This window comes from Lutra lutra, chromosome X (genome assembly GCF_902655055.1).
Source record: "Lutra lutra chromosome X, mLutLut1.2, whole genome shotgun sequence".
In the NCBI taxonomy this organism is placed as follows: Eukaryota; Metazoa; Chordata; class Mammalia; order Carnivora; family Mustelidae; genus Lutra; species Lutra lutra.
Genome location: NC_062296.1, coordinates 5,823,731 through 5,843,626, shown reverse-complemented (window position 1 = coordinate 5,843,626; position 19,896 = coordinate 5,823,731). Strand labels below are relative to the sequence as shown.

Here is a 19,896-nt window from a genome sequence, read left to right as displayed (position 1 = left end):
AGCCATGTAGATTTCAGCTCAGTTTCACATCTCTACCCTAAAGCATTAGATGCTGCTAATTCTTCAAAAGTCAAAGATTTGTTTTACAGAAGAAGTTCTGATTTGATTAAGATATTGCTTCCAGACCTAATGTTCCTTTAGCAAATCATGCCTACATCCATGATTGGAAATAAACTGCATGTTATCTAAGCAGAAAAAAGCCACATGATTTGGAACTATTCTACAGAAGTAACATTTAGTGTAATTACAGTACATTTAGATTAATTACAGTGCTGGTTCTGGGCACCACCACACTTAAGGTCGTAACAGTGTTTTTGTTATTAACCCTTTGTGGAAGAGGTTTATCTTCTGGCTGTCTATTTTTTCCTCAGGAAAATATTTGCATCCGATATAGGGATAGATCACAATTGAGTGGCCTGTCTACTTTAAGGTAACTTTAAAAAGATAGGATTTCAGAGGAATTATTTTAAGATTGCTGTTTCTGTGTAGAATCTCAGAATAGCCAGAGATTAATTTTCAAAAAAGTGAAAATGATCAAAATGTGTAGACAGGAAATTGACTTGCTAATAAATGGCTCATGCCTCCCTTTCATAGGCTTTATAACATTGCCTAGAAAGTACAGAGTGGCTGATACTTAATCACTACATCCAGAACTTACCTATCCAACCTGGCTTTGGCTCCATTCAAAGGTTGCTGAACAAGGTAATGGTTGGCAGTTTTGTTTGTTGGGAGTATCATTATGGGCCGCAGATTCTCATCTCTTGATAGCATCTGTGATTCTTTTCTAAAACAACCAAAAGTGATTTGGAGGCAGATTTGGTAAATAAGGAGGTTGATAAGGTCGAATACACATTTTACTAAAAAAATGAGCTGTGTCTCTAAAATAATGAGCTTCATTTTCATGCATGGTTCATAACTACAGCTGAAGGTAATTCCCTCTGAGGAATTCCAGACTCTGTTGAGCAATGCCTGTCTCCTTGAAAACGGTGTATAGTCTCCTCTTGGCACTGTTTCGAAAGTGCCGGTATTCATTTGAATGTCAAATATCTGCTAGTTTGTTCTATGAAGAGTTTCATTATTTTATGGTCCTATACCATATCAATAAAAGGAGGTTTCTTAAAAATACTCAGTGATTAACTTCAATGGCACTAAAAATCATTCTGGCCTGTTATATGTGTTAAATATTTGTCATAATCGCTAGCATCTTACTTACCATGAGTCAGGCAGTGTGTTTTCTGTGCTTTTAACTCCTTCACCTGTGATTTTTTTTTTCAGATTTGATTTTTTTTTAAAGTAATCTCTACACACAACATGGTGCTCGAACCCACAACCCCAACCCCAAGACCAAGAGTCACACTGAGCCAGCCAGCTCCCCGCCTGTGATTTTTTTTTCCAAGAACTTTAATACCTATCTTTTCAAAGGCTGTCAATTACATCAGCTTGTAAAAGACCAATCTGATATTTACCCCCATGTGATTACCTGTGATGAGTGTGTGCGCCATGGACAGAACTGGGGTGTACTACTTCCTGCCATTGTAGCCATCCTCTTGAGGATGAGGGCCAAAATAGGGACGGTATAGGCAAGTTTTACAGAGCAAGTTCTATTAAATGAACAAAAGAATCAGGGCAAAAGCGGTGAATTTTTTAAACTCCTGACCTGGTTTGATTTTTCTTTTCCCTTTCTAGTTTGTCCTGCTGGGTTCTATCTTGCCTTTTCGTAGTGGAGGCGTGCAGGCGAGTAGCTCTTTTCAGGAACAAATGATGCCATAAATCCGGACTGAAATCAATGAGGTTCTGAGCTCTGAGAGTGAGAGGCACTCTTCCCTGCTTACCATGCTGCATATTTGAAGCCAGAAACCAGAGGCTTGGGTGCTGTTCCACACACAGCTCTCTCATTTACAGACCTATATATAGCTGCTCTGTTACCAAGCTGGGTTCCCAATACCCATCTTCCCCTTTGAAACTGGAGGAATATTTAGAAGAAATAATAGAGAGCACATATGTTCTCATGTCTGTCTCCAAACATATAAGAGAAGAAATGGAAAACCACCACTCGGTAATAACACTGTAAAGTAAATGTTATAGTTTGGAATTCTTGGAAGTGTCTCCATCCTCCCCCGCCCCCACCCTCAGCCCCCTGGCACTGGCTCTTTAGCTTCCCTCAGCTGAGGGGAACTTGTATACCAGTGCCAAAAGTGTGGATTTAGTCAAAGGGAGGAAAACAGCAATGGAGGCCATTCAACTTTCTGATGACTGGGTATGGCCTTGTTCTGAAGTACAGACCTCACTTAGAGGAAGCCCATTGGCAGATGGCAGGAGTCTCAGGCCCCAGGTAGGCCCCTAGGCCTGGGAGCTGCCTCTTAAATGCTGTGTGCTTCTGTTCTTATGGAAAGTATGAGGGCCCACCCAAGGTTGGCACTCCCTGGAGACAGGTCCAGCCCTGTCATCTTGTACGTTATGTGGGGTAGGTAGTTTGGCAATTTGAGTTGGTCTTTACTAGTGGAGGGGGTGGAAAACTGAACTGATTTTTCCAGTCCACCATCACATGGATAGCTTGGCTCAGGGAAGGCCGTGTTGGGGGAGAGGTGGGTGAGGCCCTCATTTGAGCCTGGCATCCCAGGTGGCACCAAAGACTTGGTAATTGAGGCAAATGATACTGAATGTAGTATTTGTAAAAAAAAAATAAATAAATAAAAATTAAGGTAAAAAAATCCATGCTGAATGGAAGTTCTAATTGTTAAACACAGACAGGATCAGTAACAGTGCTGTTCTGAGTGATGTTGGAGCCTGGGGCAATAGGAAAGAAAAAAAAAACTGCATTTGTGGGGCGCCTGGGTGGCTCAGTGGGTTAAGCCGCTGCCTTCGGCTCAGGTCATGATCTCAGGGTCCTGGGATCGAGTCCCACATCGGGCTCTCTGCTCGGCGAGAAGCCTGCTTCCCTCTCTCTCTGCCTGCCTCTCCGTCTACTTGTGATCTCTCTCTGTCAAATAAATAAATAAAAAATCTTAAAAAAAAAACTGCATTTGTTTTAATTAAAAAAAATGTGTCTTACAATTCCATTTATCTTGATGACTAAATTTTTTGGACCCCTCCTGCTCTCCTGAAAGCCCAATTCTAGTTCCATCTCTCTAGAGTTTTCCCTGATTTCACTATGCCCCACCCCCTTCCACTGGCTTCTCTGTCTTCTTTCAGATACTATTTTCCTTCTACAGATCTCCTGATGGCATTTGCTGTGTTAGGGTCGAATTATTTGTTTGGGGTTTCTGCCTCTTTCAGAAAACTATGGCTTCCTCAAGAATAAAGACCACGAAGCCAGCCAGACATTCAGTAGGTACTCAAAAATGTATTCGCTGGTTGTTAGAAACAGCAAATGAGGGCATGAATGCATCAAATGAATAAGTGGAAATAACTTTTGAGTCTCTTAGGACTTTAGCAGAGGGTTTCCATTTCCAGTGATTCCTAACTCTATCCCTGGGTTGCTTGGGAGCCTCTTATTGGGTACCCGAAGTGCCACGGAGATAACTTTCTCAAGTTAACTGAAATGGTTCACCCAGGGCATCCTATTAAAAGAGAAAAAGAGGAAAGAAAAAACAGAGTGAGGCAAGCTAGACAATATTCACGATCACTTCAAATCAGAGATGCTGAAGTCAGTATTGAAATGGCTCCTTGCACGTGGAGCTCATGATAAAGACACAGGGTCCATGAGTTCTAATCCTAGCTGTAGGACACTGGGAAATTATTGAGCCTCCTTATGGGAAAATGCTAAGGAGTGAGAGGAGTTGGCCAGCCCTCACCATTGTTACTTCTTTAGCGTGGCTCTGTCTACCCAATGGCAAATAATCACATCTAATCACTTGGCAGGCTGCTCTGGCATCATGTAGACACAGCCTGGGCTATCCTGAGAGTTGTATTTTGATTTCATGTTAAGAAGCTGTGGCCGAGTGGGGACACAGTCTTACAGCACTAGAATACAAAACCATGGCAAAACAGAGACTCTGCTGCTCAGAGCCTTGCCAAGATGCTCAGGAAAGTGTCACCTTTGCCGTTGCCTCCTGGCACCCTGTCTCCTGCAAGCAATCTCAGAAAGGTCCCAAAGCTCCTCACCTGCAGAGCCCTGTCCCGTCCTGTAAGGCGTCGAGGAAACCATCTCCCTGGCTGTGCTCCTTACCCTGCCCTAAGCCCTATGGCAACTGAGGCTACACACAGACACACACACCTACTTGTCTCTCTTCTTCCCTCCCAGCCATCCCCTCTTGGTCCTCCTGTCCTCCTCTGTCCTTTCCCTCCTGTCCCCACCTCTGGCATGGAGCTAAGGGCTGTGCACCCGTGTGCGGCGCCGAGGGCCTTGGGAGGCTACAGGGTGCCCGTTTCTGCAGTGATTCCCTTCTAGTCCCGGGGAGCTGACATGCAGAAATCGACACAGACAGAGAGGGTGTCATTTTCAATTGCAGTGAGTGATCTGAAAAATTAAAACAGGATGATGTGGTACAGCTACAGAAGCGGAAGGTCCTGTCTAAGCAGAGACCTGAATGAGGAGGGGAAGCGAACATGTTGGGAAAGCTGCTGCAAGAGAGGCTGTGTGCCATTCCAAAAGGCCCCAAGGCGGGGATGTGCTTGGCTTGTTCGAGGCACAAAAGGAGCCTTGTCAAGGATGGTAACCTCACAGTGGATGAGGTCAGGGAGGTAGGCAAGGACCAGATCAGTGGTCCTTCAAAGGCTGAGATAAGCAATTTGAATTTTATTCTGCCTGCAGTGGGAAGGTGTTGGAGGAATCGGAAGAGCCCTCTCCAGCCTTGTATTTGGTGCTGGCAGGGTGGTGGCTCAGTAATTTCTCCAGGTAGGGGCTCCATCACTTTTTCTGCTTTGTGTTTGTGTAGCTAGAGTGTCTGCTGACATGGTTCGTGCAAAACAGAGTGCCTACTAATCACTGACATTTAATCTTTGGTTCAACAAGAATAAAATAAAGCAGAACTGTTTGCAGCATGCTAATGCTCACCTCTTACACCCCACCCACAAACTCATTTCTAGACTCTCCAGCATCCTGGCTCAGAGAGCTATGTGAGGGTAGATTAGGTACTCTGCCTTGTTCCTCCTGGGGCTTCTGTGGTCATTGTGGATGTCTGGTGCATGGCAGGGGCTTGGTGAAGGCATGTTGGAAGGAAGGAAGGAAAGACACCTGCCCCATTTAGGGCTTGTCTGCCTTTTATTTGCGGGTGTTATCATGAGCACAGAGGTGCTGTGCAAGGGGAAGTGAAGGAAGGGAATATCTGCAGAGTGAGAAGGAAACCTCAGTTTACCCAGAAGGGAAGAATGTCACCAAAAACAACAAACACGTTGTAAATAATTTCTCCTGCACTGTGGAATGATTCAATAAATCTACGGTGGCACTTACTGGTCTGGCGATATCATCATGGTTAGGACTTAAATTTCAACTCTGCTTGATCACTTGAATTCAGTCCCAGATACATTTTAAATATACATTTGGTTTATGTCTGAGACACTGAGGATGACAGATATACTGTCATAAGGCTATATTCAGTGACTAATAAAGCGATTACTGAGAAAGGAAAGTTCAAAATGGCCAGGGAAGTATAGAAGAGCTGCCTCATTCAGTGGATGCAATCAGGGCAATGACCTGTCTGGAAGAAAGGTGTTTTTCTACAAGGCATTTGATTAAAGAGAAAAGCTTTGACGTTACTCAACACATTATATTGGAGGAATCTCAAATTGGCCTCACCTGACTTTTCACACTCACTTTCTACTCTGCTGTTGGACACCATTTCACATTCTTCTTCTTTCCTTCATTTCTCTTCTGTGCCTTTACTCTTGGTCTTCCAGTGTTCAGGAAGACCCCTCCCTCACCTTCTCCGTCTCTAGTCACCTAATTATCCTTCATTGTTCAGCTGAAGTGCAACCTCTTCCAAGCAGTCTTCCCAGATTCTTCCTGTGTGTTTCCTCTGGCTTATGTTATGTTCATTTTTTAAAATTGTTTCACATAACCACACTGCCCCTATCTTCCACAGTCCCTAGACAGTGCATTCCACAAAGTAATGCTCAATAGAGATTATTGAATGACTAAGTGGGATTACAATAATACCATGCTCAGTCTTCTCCTCTTCCTCTGTACTGGAAGGAGGGCACATGAAGAGTTGGCTGCTCTCTGCCATGCTCTTTACAGCAGGTCAGAACAGTTGCAAGCTCTGATATATCGCATACAGTCAAAGTGAAGAGGTAAGAGCATTGATGCTTGTCATCAGTAGGGATCATGGACTTGACAGGAGAAATTATGCCAATGACTGGCCTGTTAGTCTCAACCCAGGAAAGTGACAGTGCTTAGCCTTGTGACTACAGCCTAAGATTTTGCCACAGCGTGTATCGGAAAATAGTTGAATCTTTCTCAGTGCTTGGAGTAACATTATGTAATTCATCTCTAGTTTATATACATGAGGAGAACAAATTCTGTATCCCCCGTATTTTATTTTCTTAGGTTGTAAAAACTGACTTTTTTCAACCACTTTATTCAATATTCCCCCAAAGGCATCCACAGCAAAAAATTTATGGATATTTTTTATTAGAGATGATTTGGTTTTTATTCCTAGGAAACAGAGCTACAAAAATTTTAAGGTCATTAGCCATAATAATTTTAAATACATAGTCATTTGAGTATGTTAGTTTTAGCTTTTAGGTTCTGTGCTATCTTTAGTTTTTTCCATTTTATGTTAATAATGATAAAAATAAATCCCATATTTATTAGCTTTTTTTATCCTAAGGTGTTTAACAAACCTTAAGAGTACAAATATAATGTAGTAATTCATATGCCTGCTCCTAGGTTTACGGCCCTGAGAACACTTGATTTCAATTAGTTCTATTTCACTAGAATTGCCCACTGGTCAACAGAAGGATTGAGCCCAAAGGTATTTGTCAACCCAGTTAACCTGACTTTCGAGGTAGCATGTTAATGCAGAACCTCCATAATTTTAAAGTCTAAAATCTCTATCTTTATTCTTCTTTCTCTCCTTCCAGCAACCATTTGTTGCATAACAACTTTGTGTTGGGTTCTCAGCTCAACCCTGGGGACAAAAAGGTCACTTAGGCTGTCAGAAGGATGGATAAGTAGATATGGATGTATTGTATAGATAGCAATAAGATAGGCTGTATATATATAACAATAAGGTAGGTAGGTAGGTATCCACATACATACATGTGTGTATATAAAGAACATATGAAAGTATACATCAGAAGTACATTGTCAGATATGTGCATATGCTAAGCCCTCTTTTACAGAACATTTCCTCTCTGCTAAGCACTTTGCCAAATAGTTGACACACAGTATCTCACTTAATATTTGTGATAACTCCATGAGTCATTATTGTCCCCATTTCACAGATAAGAAAACCAAGACTCAGTCATACTATGCAATTTGCTCAAGTTTATTTGCTAAAAGGTGGTACAGTCACGGTTCAAACCCAATGTGTGTGATTCCAAGCTCATGTTCTTTGCCCATTTTAAGGGTCTCTTGTTTAACCAGGTATGAATTTTATCCCAGAAGTTCAGATTCAGAATAAAAGAGAAAAGAATGAAAAGTATGAAATTGGTTGCATGACTATGAATACCAAGGTGTCTATTTGTTTACTCAAGACATGCATTGGGAATAAAGAGTCAGCCCTCAGACTCTGGTGCTTGGTCTTGATTTGTTGTAGAGGATGAAATAACAGCATTTCAGTGACTGCTGCATTCCCTCCCCCACCCCTTCCAGCCAAAGACCACCTGATTGAATTACTTTATGGTGTGGTCCTTTAGCTATCATCATGGTAGCAAAGGAGGAACTTTCAGACTTATAATGTGTTGAAACAGCAGATGAACCACCACGGTAGTCCATGAGGCCCCCATCCTTAAAAATCTCCACATGGAAGAGTTCAGGAAGCACTGAGCCATCAACCTCTCAAGATCTCAGACAGTGTTAATGATTTTGCAAAACACACAAAAGTTTCAAGTTGATTTTACCCACGGCTCCATACACTACTTTTTACTCCCTCTTAGGCACTAGGTGATTCTGGCTTCATAGCATTTCTTATAATTGTGGTTCACTGTTGGTGTCATTATTTGTTTAATGCCTGTCTCCTACGCTTAATCATGACCTCCAGGGAAACGGGGACTGTGTCTTGCTGGGGGCTGCACCTCACCTGCAGCACTGAAGACCCCCATGACTGGCACTCAATGAATATTTATCGAGCCAGGACTAAATGAATGGAATCTGATGGAAGATGAGACACATGGCACCATGATGCAGATTTAGTCTTGATGGATGCCATAGAGATCCCCATTCTTAGTTTTTAAGCACAGCCCTGGTTCAATACTTCTTTCATGGCCTAACAGCTCTGGGGGTTTTATGTGATGGAGGGCAAGACTGTTCGGTGATTACAAGAGACAGATACAATATTTACTAGCCTTAGCAATTCCTGAGCAAATGCAGTCCCTGGAGAAGGGCACACAATAATAAAGCAGGGAAACCCGGCTGTTATCTCAAAGCCAAACTCCACAGGCTTCAAGGCCATGACTCACGATTCTGTGGTTGGGAGCTCTGGAGTTCTCAAGGATAATTTATGGTGACACTGATGAGACAGAGTTCATTTAAATACAGTGGCAGCTCAAGTATTTTTTTTTTACTTTAGCAAATATTTATTTTTTAAATTTTACTTTATTTTATTTTTCTCAGTGTTCTAGAATTCATTGTTTATGCACCACACCCAGTGCTCCATGCAATACATGCTCTCCACAATACCCACCACCATGCTCACCCAACCCCCCACCCTCCTCCTCTCCAAAACCCTCAGTCTGTTTCTCAGAGTCCACAGTCTCTCATAGTTCATCTCCCCCTCGAATTTCCCCCCACTCACTTCTCCTCTCCATCTCCCGATATCTTCCATATTATTCCTTATGCTCCACAAGGAAGTGAAACCATATGATAATTGACTCTCTCTGCTTTACTTATTTCACTCAGCATAATCTGCTCCAGTCCCATCCAAGCTGATACAAAAGTTGGATATTCATCCTTTCTGATGGAGGCGTAAGACTCCATAGTATATTTGGACCATATCTTCTTTATCCATTTGTCCATTGAAGGGCATCTTGGTTCTTTCCACAGTTTGGATGTTGTGGCCATTGCTGCTATGAACATTGGGTACAGATGGTCCTTCTTTTCACTACATCTGTATCTTTGGGGTGAATACCCAGTAGTGCAATTGCAGGGTCATAGGGAAGCTCTATTTTTAATTTCTTGAGGAATCTCCACACTGTTTTCCAAAGTGGCTGCACCAACTTGCATTCCCACCAACAGTGTAAGAGGATTCCCCTTTCTCCACATCCTCTCCGACACATATTGTTTACTTTCTTGCTAATTTTGGCCATTCTAACTGGTGTAAGGTGGTATCTCAATGTAGTTTTGATTTGAATCTCCCTGATGGCTAATGATGATGAACATGTTTTCATGTGTGTGTTAGCCATTTGAATGTCTTCTTTGGAGAAGTGTCTGTTCATGTCTTCTGCCCATTTTTTGATGTGATTATCTGTTTTGTGTGTGTTGAGTTTGAGGAGTTCTTCATAGATCCTGGATATCAGTCCTTTGTCTGTAGTGCCATTTGCAAATATCTTCTCCCATTCCGTGGGTTGCCTCTTTGTTTTGTTGACTGTTTCCTTTGCTGTGCAGAAGCTTTTGATCTTGATGAAGTGCAAAAGTCAGCTTGTGGTTGAACAGATACCTTGTTGACCCCTTCCCACTCTATGATATACCATCGTTTCCAGGATTTACTCTAAACTGCCTGAGTCCTAAAGGGACCCAGGAGCGATGAACTGACCTCGACTCCCTGACCACAGAGGATTTGGTTTCCGGAAACAGAGCACATATTCATCTCTACCCAGCCTATTGTTCTTTGACTGGTTAAATGATGCTCTAAATGGAGGACTGTGATAGCAAAAAATAAATGTTTTATATGGTGCTAGAAAAAGCTTTAGGGGAAAATTTTAGTAAAAGATTCTTTCTTGTTTCTATAGAAACCAGTAGCGATCAGGAGGAGCAAGGTGTTCTTTCAAGTGTACATGGTAGTAAGGGGAGTGCCTGCGTGTGTGTCCCTTTGATCTCATTGGGAGCGGGTTACAACTCACTGCAAATTCCCGCTTCCTTGCAGGTGGAGAAGGGCTGCAGTCCACAGCCGCTCAGCCTCCCAGATCAAGAAAGGCTCTTAACAAGAATCTCTTGTTGAAAGAGGAAGAAAAAGATAAACAGAAGGAAAGCTTTACTATCGGCTGTCAACAGGCCTTTAAACTGCTCCTTACCAGTGAGCACAAAATGTCCTGGGCGTGTCCTGCCTAGCCCCCTGATAGCCTGGCTTGAACAAGCATTTGAGCCATCAGACGGTTCAGACAATTTGTTGCCCTGCCAACTTGTCTACTTCCATAACATCTCCTGCTTAATGAAATTAGAATTAAATGTGTCCCTTTTAGTTTCATTTGTGAAGCTGTTACATTCTTGACAAGTGAATGGTGGGCATGACTTAAATCAGATTCCCAGGCAAATGCTTTTCTAAAGCCTAATCAATACTACAGCTTTAAAATGAAGTTTAGGTCAAATTAATGACAGGATGAAACAGGCGTGTTTTGCTTCAATCTGACATGTCCCAGAAGGTAAGAGGAATATCTAGTAACTGACAAAAGGGTTTTCCCTTTGCTTGACATTTACTTTGTATGTAAACAATCCAGTATATTGGCATGTCAGTGTATTAGTTGGTTGTGGTCCAAAACATGATGTGAATTTCGATAGTCTGTCTTTCTGCTCACAAAAACACACTCTTGATCAACAGGAGAACATTTATAGCAGTGTTGCCTTGCAGTTGGCAGAGCCAAATGAATCATTTTGATATATAAACTTCCTCACATCTAAAATATATCACGAGAAAACACAAGACTTAAGGGGAGCGGATTATGAAATAAAAGGAATGCCATTAGTAGTCCACAGGTTATAAACATCCACTGTCATTAATAAAATACTGGGACGAGCATAGAATACTGCATTTAGTTTAACTTCCCTGAAGCTGCACTGTGGAGGGCAGGAAGTGACTTCCCACTGGCTGTGTGACCTCAGGTAAGTCACTTCCCCTCTCTGAACTTCAGTTTCTGTATCTCTAAAAGTAACCACATTAGTAGTGAGCATTTCTCTTACACCAAGTGTTTAGCTATCATCTCGCCACTGTCAAAAGATACATTGGCAGAAGAGTAAACAAACTTCCCTAAGTCAGAAGCTTACATGGAATGAGAAATACCCAGTGTTTGCTAGACACATTTTATTTCAGTTCCCTTTGTCCTGGGAGTAGAGTTCAGGTATACGATCTATCAAATCCTTCTATGGATTGCAGATGAGGAAACCTTGGGACCCAGAGGTTTTCTGGAGAATTGTGTGTGTTTGACTTCTGGGACTGAAGTCAGATATCAGCCTCATCTGCCATTAGTTCTCAGAAGCTCTTCCTATTTCTGGATAAGCCTTGGTTGCTTAGTACGCATATAGTAGGAGCCCAATAACTACTTGTTGGGTGAATAAATGATGGTATTATGGAATGAAATTGAAAGTATAATGCTTATCAGACACACCTCACTAAATCTGTTGCAATGATTTTTTTTTTCCTCCCACGCAATCATGTGTCTTTTCAGCCTATATGCCATATATGATGAAGGGGTGGCTATAGGTAAAATGGAAAGAACCCTGACTTCTCTGTCTCTGGCCTTATTGGTACATACCAATGTCTCTTACCAACATGATTGATCATATTAGTATTTGACTTAATTTTGACTGGATTAGGGTGCAGGCTGTTTGTAATTTTTTTTTTTTATAAAGATTTTTTTTTATTTATTTATTTGACAGAGAGAGATCACAAGTAGATGGAGAGGCAGGCAGAGAGAGAGAGAGAGAGAGAGGGAAGCAGGATCTCTGCTGAGCAGAGAACCCGATGTGGGACTCGATCCCAGGACCCTGAGATCATGACCTGAGCCGAAGGCAGCGGCTTAACCCACTGAGCCACCCAGGCGCCCTGTTTGTAATTTTACCAACCAAAAACAACTAGCATTTCTTTGTGGTGATCTGTAATTCCCAAGCAGTCATTACCACCATTTTTTAACCTAGTTTGAACCCCACTTGTTACATTGCATCACAATATCTACATAAATAATATGTCCCTGATTTCTTGACTTACTCAGCTCACAAACTCATCAATTTGACCCAGATGGCCATTGTTCTTCCTTTATTACACACCATACACATGACCAGAACAAGACCCAACATCTCATAGTATTTAGGGAAGTGAAAACATGCGTCTTTGGAGAAGAAATGTGGAATGTATACTGTGTTGTTCCTTTTCATGTCAAAGCTGGTGCTAGTGACGGGAAAATAAAATACCACAAACTGTGTTGCTTAGAACAACAAAAATGTATTGTCTCTCCTTTCTGGAAGCTAAAAGTTCAAAGTCAAGTTGTTGGCATGGCTGTGCCTCCTCTGAAGGCACTAGGGAAAGGCTTCTGGTAGCCTCAGGGTACTTCGGTTCCTAGATGCATCACTCCGATCCTCTTTCACATGACCGTCTTCTTTCTGTGTCTTCACAATGGGTTCAGGTGCACCCTAAGGATGTCATCTTGCCCTGATGGCCTCGTAAAGGTCTTGTTTCCAAACAATGCCCAATTCTGAGGTAGTAGGTGTTAGGACTCTGGCATGCCTTTTTTGAGGGGAGACACAATTGAACCCACAATGACCTGTCATCTCAAAAGCTCGTGATTTTTAGCCGTGTCTCTAACACTTGGGGCCCAGGGGGAGCTTTAGCCCCAAAAAAGCAACTCCAATCTTTGGACCTCCTTGCTGGGCAAAACTGTGGGCTACTTAATTGTTGCCAAGGCCCCACTGTTAGGCCACCTGACCTAAGGCCATGCAGCATTGCTTTCCAAATATTCTGGAACTTGTCATGAATTTGTCACAAATTCAGCCTGGCTTGCCCTCTGCCCCCCTTTCCCCAACCCACAGTTAGTCCAAGTTGGTGAGTTTAACTGGATCTGAATGACATAAAGAAAATTTAAACTTTGAGACAAATTAAATTTAAATGGGAAACCAGATGGCAAAGCTGTCTTGGATTGTAAAGTACAAGGTAGTATTGATTAAAGAAAGGATTTCTAAAAGTTTTGCAGCTACACTGTGTTCCAGTGGGAGAAGCTGCTAAAAGAAATCCTCCTAGGTAAATAATGCTAATTTAGAAAAAAAAAAAAAACTCACTTGTTCAGAAACAGGCATTTACAATGCAGCATTATCATTTTAAATACTACTAAATCTTTTTGGGAGGTTTGAGAAAGTTCCTTGTCCTAAGGACAGATGGACACCTGATAAAGTATTTATGGCCCAATCTAATATCAGCTCAGGGTCAGAGGGCCAGTGGTTGTAGGACTAATATTTCAAGGTCCATCTACATATAGGAAGCACTTTCTAGAAATTATGAAAAAAATATGCTGGGGCATTAGTAGTTATATTGATTAAAAATTGATAGGGACTTTCAAAGTATACTATCAAGGAATTGAAAAAACATTCCACAGAATGGGGGAAAGCATTTGCAAGTCATATATCTAAGAATAAATAAAGAACTGATACAACTCAATAATCAAAAAACAACCAAATTAAAAATGAGCGAAAGCTCTGAATACACATTTTTCCGAAGAAGATAAACAAAAGATCCATAAACACGTGAGAAGACATTCAACATCCTTAGCCATCAGGTAGATGCAAATCAAAACCACAGTGAGATACCACTTTGCACCCCCTGGGATGACTATACTCAAAAGGAGACAAGAAGTGTTGGTAAGGATGTAGAGAAGTTAGAATCCTTATGTTAATGGGGAGGTAAAATGGGGAGGTAATATCTCCATCGTGGAGAACAGTTTGGTGGTTCTTCAAAAAGTTGAACATAGAGTTACCATAGGGTGCAACACTTCCACTCCCAAGTGTATATCCAAGAGAACTGCTTTATCCATACAATGGGCTATTAGCCACAAAAAGACATGAGGTACCAACACATTTCCATGCATATACAAGTACCACTGGAGTAGATCCTTCAAAATGGTGAATTGGATTTGTATGAATTCTATCTCTGTTAGGCTGTTAGAAAAAAGTATCAGTCCCTGGCTTTCACATTCATTGATGATTCATTGAAATGGTAACTAGATCCACTGTTTACACCTTAGCCCAGCAAAATTTCTTTTTTTTTATTTATTTTTATTTTTTTTATAACCATATAATGTATTTTTAGTCCCAGGGGTACAGGTCTGTGAATCGCCAGGTTTATACACTTCACAGCACTCACCACAGCACACACACACCCCAATGTCCATAACCCCACCACCCTCTCCTGGTCAGCAAAATTTCTATCAGGGAGGAGTATTTTATCACTGGCATTTAGAATTGCTGCTGCACAGTGATAATAAATAGCAGACAGCCTTACAAATTCTTAGGGAAGTTACGCTGGAATACATTAATCACCCTAGTTAGGTAAGAATCACCAAGCTGCTGGAAAAAGATACACAAAGAATTTTCAGTGTCAGGCCGGGAGCAGTGGCTTGCTGGCGTTCCAGTTGGAAGATTTAGTGTCCTTCAAGCCTCCAGGACCCTGATCCCCAGCACCTCCACTAGAGGGGGAGCAAACCAGATCAGGGATACTAGAAAGTCCGGGCTAGCCTACAGTTTCTGGTGTGTGCCTGTCAAATGCAAATCGATACTAACCTTGCACTATTTAAAATGGTGATCAAGACAAAATTATTTGTCCTCAGGAATAGCATAGAAGAGACATTAAAGTTAGAGTCTGTTTCAGTTGAACATCGGGGTTATTTTGAATTATATTTAAAATAAAAAAAATAGCATGTGTGGAGGAAGGCTAACTTTGATGTGAACAACTGTTAGAAACCAACAGCACAATTAAGGTTAACATCCCTCTTATTTCTACACATGGAGAGCTTTAGTTGAAGTTAAATAATATAGGGATTTGCAATTTTATCCTTTGGAAAGAGAAGCTAAAAGGTGGAACACAACATGTTTCTCATGTACATTTTGATTATTTCTTTAATCAAAACTACTTATAAAGACATTTTTTAAACTATTTTATTTATTTATTTGACAGACAGAGATCACTAGTAGGCAGAGAAGCAGGCCGAGAGAGAGGAGGAAGCTGGCTCCCTGCTGAGCAGAGAGCTGATGCGGGGCTCGATTCTAGGACCCTGGGATCATGACCTGAGCCAAAAGCAGAGGCTTTAATCCACTGAGCCACCCAGGCACCCCCTTATAAAGACATTTTAAATTATCCTAATTTTTTTGTTTATTGTTTATTGCATTTGTGCAAAAATGTGCAATTATTATATATGTTATGTAACTCAAGATAAATTTAAACTACAAAAAAAAGGTGGGGAAATGGAACATTCTGTATATTTGGGGAGAAAGAAAAACCATCATTTAGCAATAAAATTAGTATTAGCTCTTGTGTTCTGATCTAACCACTGAAACTAGATTGTGGGGCAAATGTGCATTTCTGAAGCTCCAAACTAAAAAGCTTAGAGCTGGATTTTCTCCTCCTTCGCTTCATGTACTCTGCCTTAATAAGGAGGAGACAAAGGATAAGCCACCAATCTTTTAAGAGAATAATATAGAAGTTATGTCAGAGGGATAGTGGAGATTTAGCCCAATCTATATTTCTCACAGCAGCATCAGGGTTTATGATGACCTGAATCACCCAAAGAAAGAATAAATAGTGTTCAGTAAGGATTTAGTAACAACTGGATTTTATCATTGTCCGAGTCCTGAAAATTGGTAACTCATGTCTCTCAGTGTACCGATGGTTCATGAAAATATTCAGTGATCTGCATTAGCTTGTTCAAAGTCGACAGCTTCTCATCTGTTCTTACCAATCTATGAACTGATTTTCTGATATGTAGATTACTCGTGGCTCTCATGCCCTCGTGACAAAGGGGAAGGTTGGGGCTTTGTGAATGGATCTGATTGAATAGCTCTATAAGGGTTGGTGTTGACAAAGCCAAAGTTAGTGGATTCTTCATTATGATTCATGGCCTCTTATAGGCAGAAACACAACAGACTGAGCCCTAACCATGGCTCTGGGTCTGGTTGCTTTGATCCCAGCCAGTGACCTGGAAATCTCTCTTAATAATAGGAGCTCCCATTTGGGTCAAACTGTTTGTGGAAGGAGATGTGAGGGAGGATGTGCGGGGACGGTGGGCTGAATCAGTAGTGCTTTCTCTTGTCTCTGTGCTTCAGGAAGATGACTGATTAATTTGCTGCCAGGTGGCTTTGGCCTTAGTGGCCTCATACCCACTTGCTAAGGTGTAACAGTAACGATTGCAGTTAACTGGTACTGGACCATGCCCTTTACTCACCTTATCACTTACTCCTCAGCAAAAAGCTAAGGGGTACACATTATTCTTTCAGTTTTAGAGACAATGATGAAACTGAGAGTCTGAGAAGCCCCTGCTGGTGGACCGATGTGCACATGTGTGTGCACGTGTGCGTGTATACACGTGCGTGTGACTGGAAACCAAGTAGAGTGCCTGGGACATGAGAAGGACATGAGAAACCCTCAGGAAATGAAAGCCATACTTCTTTTGTCTTGCACCTTCCTGAGTATTTTGCCAGTGCCTAACAGGTTCAAGAGATAGTAGGTGAATTGAATTAAAATCTTGCTAAATAGATTTTGTAAGTTAGCTTTACTTGTGTAATTAGCTTTCTGACAATTTGTTTGGTAATTGGTTGATGGAAAGAATAATTAATAATAAAGGTTGTTTATTTGTAAGGTAAGCATTTATCATGGTTTTCACTCCTTTCCATCAGCATTTAATTCACGAAAAGGCTTATAAGTTAACTACAGAGAAATTATATTACTAAATATTGAATAGTAATTACAATATATGATATGTTTTCCCTTTAATTAGCAAATAGACTGTTCATTATGTTTTAGATAATTGTTACATATCATTTGATTTTATTTCTTTATCATTTGTGGCAGGTGATTACATTTCCACAGGGTATAATTTTTTATCACATTATTTTGAAATTTGATTGCAAGATTATGCCGTACAGAATTCAGTGTATTCAAATCACCCTGAATTTGCTCTCATTCTTTGCTTCCAGAAAATTTGCACTTCTTTTTCTCTTCCCTGTATATGCCTGATACATAACAATTCAGTATTAATTAACCCTGATAATTGTGCAGATCTCTCTAAATGCCCCAAATCAGAGACCTCGGAACTTGGACTTGGGAACTTCTACTTGTTTCCCTTTGTGATAGCTATCTCTTGGAAAATCTGTCTCCTTTGCTAATAAATACAAATAAAACATCAATGTAAACAACAATACAAAGCAATACATGTAATGTAGTCATGTGTAATCATAAACGATACCATAATATCTAATGATGTTATAATAAATATGAAGGACAGTAAATGCAGATGTTATGTCCAAGCGTCTCTGACCCCTGAGGGAGCTCAAGAGCATAGTTGCGGCGGTGGTATCTGGTCTCCTCTCCCCTCTCTTTGAGTAATTGGGCCAATGATGCCTCTCATTGCTCTACTGCAGGATTGACACTGCGAGTTTAGCTGTGACAGGAAATCAGTAATGGTGTGTATGTTGCTTGAGTACATTCAGACCTCTCTGCCTCTGTTTTGATAATGTTATTAATGATGAAGGCGAGATCACAGGCTGCACAGATTATGGTTATTGTGGTATTCAGGCGTCGGCAGATACGGCACCCAGATGCCTGGTCACAATTTGTCTTATTAACTTGATTACCTGATTTCCTCCAAGTTCTGCAATGTTGAAGTGGCAGCCTTTGCGGGTAGAGTTTCCCTGGATTAGCAATGTTCTAGGCAAGACAACCGACTTGCTTTAAAATGATCCCATCAGAGGAAAGGGCAGCGGCTACAATTATATGGTCTTACAAAGATTGTTAGGATATTTCATTCCCTCATTTCATTTTGTCCCGAGGAGTTTAAATAATACTGCTTAATGCTATCAGGACGATGTCAGTACTTCAAGGGAATAACTTTCCTATTTAGATTTGGTCATGCAGTCTGTGTAACAGCTATTCCCTTTATAATGGCATGTTGTGGTTCCCAGCATTCCTTAGGGCATACAGGGAGAATGGCATGGACCTCTTGAATAATTAATATGGTTTTCAGAGCAGTAGTCATGGAAACGCAAGCAGTGTCACATATTTGGATTATAAGAATTAGGCACATTTTGAATATTACATTGAACCCAAAGAGGTGGCTATCCCTCAGAGACAAAAACATTTTTCCGAATTCTCCTAGCTCAGTAAAATGAATCCAGGTTTGCTTGTTTGTTTGTTTGTTTTTGGGGTGTGTGTGAGCCTACTATGCTTCGGAATAAAACCATTTTTATACTTTGGTGTTTGGATTGCTTAATTGGTTTCCTTTGCTCTATATTTGGATTCCCTGTTTAATTGAGATGTTTTCACATTTCAAGCTTCTGTTTTCTTACTTTATCTAGTGCTGTTCATGGTCACAGGTTATTACTTTTTTATTAAAGAGAAAATGTAGAACTAAATTTACAATAAAATAGCATAGACCACTTGCTGTCTTGAGTATCTCAAAGGTATCACATGTCTTCTCGTGCTGCCCCAAACCTCTGATGATATTAGGATGGAGGGTTAGAGACAGTTGCTCTATACAAAAGGGCTACAGTGTTCCCATGAAGTTTCTAGACCTGTTCTGTTACACCAGTTCTATAGCTCTTTTATTTGTCTCAAAAAGTGTCTCTTTAGAATCAATATCGTTGTCATTACCTTGGGGTGTGTGTGTGTGTAAGAAGTCAACAAAAAGCTATCATACAGTCTTCAGTAAGAGTGTACGTGTAAAGAATAAGAATAAATGGAAGTTATTTATAGAGTGTAAACCTTCTGGTTTCATAAAGCATGTTGTGCTGTTATTTGGTCAGGTCAATTCCATAAACAACTGTAGTGTCTCATGCTTCCGAGCCTCTGCTTTCCTAGAAGTGATGAAGGAAGTGATTAGCAAAACCCTTAACAAAGAAACAGTGAAGATGATAAAGGAAAGCAAACAGTGCGTCATCTCAGGGAAGCCCATGCAGGTCTGCACTGTTTCATTGTGTGGCCCCCCACCTTGCCAAGGACCCCTGAGCTGTGGGGTCCTCCTTGGAGCCCCCAGTTCTTCTCCTGAGTGACGTGGTGTTCTCCCTTCTTCCCCAAATGTTACAGCAGCACCACGGTGCCTCACCTTCATGAGGCCCCACCTGCTTGTCACCCCTCAGTCCAAGCTTGGACTTGCATTAGGATTCTGGTGACGTTGCTGGCCTGGGTGCCATCTATCTGTTGATAAGTTGTAGCTCCTCTGTGATTCTTTTTGGAATTACCAGTCCAAGCACTGTACTGATGCTTCCGCAGAAGTCCCCTAGTTCTTTCTTTGGTCCCCCAGTGGGTGCATTTTTTTAGGTTTATTTATTTATTTTAAGGTGAGCAGCAGAGAGAGAGAGAGAGAGAAGCTCAAGCAGACTCCCTGCTGAGCCCTGAGCCCTACAGTGATGCGGGACTCAATCTCATGACCCTGAGATCAGACCTGAACTGAAACCAAGAGTCAGATGCTCAACAAACTGAGTTACCCAGGCACCCCATTACTGTTTTTTTGTTTTGTTTTGTTTTTTGTTTTTGTCTTTTTTTTTTTTTGTCATGTGTTAGACTTATTGGAGCTCTTGGCCTTTAAATTTTCCTATGAAGTGATCCAGTCAAAAAATTCTAAATACCTCTGATTGGAGGTGCTCTTCCTTCTTTGAAATTCACAGTATGT

General features: G+C 41.2%; 1 protein-coding gene across 8 annotated transcripts in view; it reads left to right on the top strand.

The window, feature by feature from the left end:
- The window catches only part of AFF2 (ALF transcription elongation factor 2), a 710,743-nt gene that overhangs the window by 317,978 nt on the left and 372,869 nt on the right, over nucleotides 1-19,896 (top strand). Inside the window, exon 1 of one of the 8 annotated variants that reach the window (XM_047715965.1) lies at nucleotides 4,803-4,837. The exons of the other annotated variants lie outside the window; for them this stretch is intronic. The gene's annotated coding sequence lies outside the window, so the exon portion shown is untranslated. Of the gene's footprint in view, nucleotides 1-4,802; nucleotides 4,838-19,896 lie in introns of those variants that run through there. 8 annotated transcript variants of the gene reach the window in all.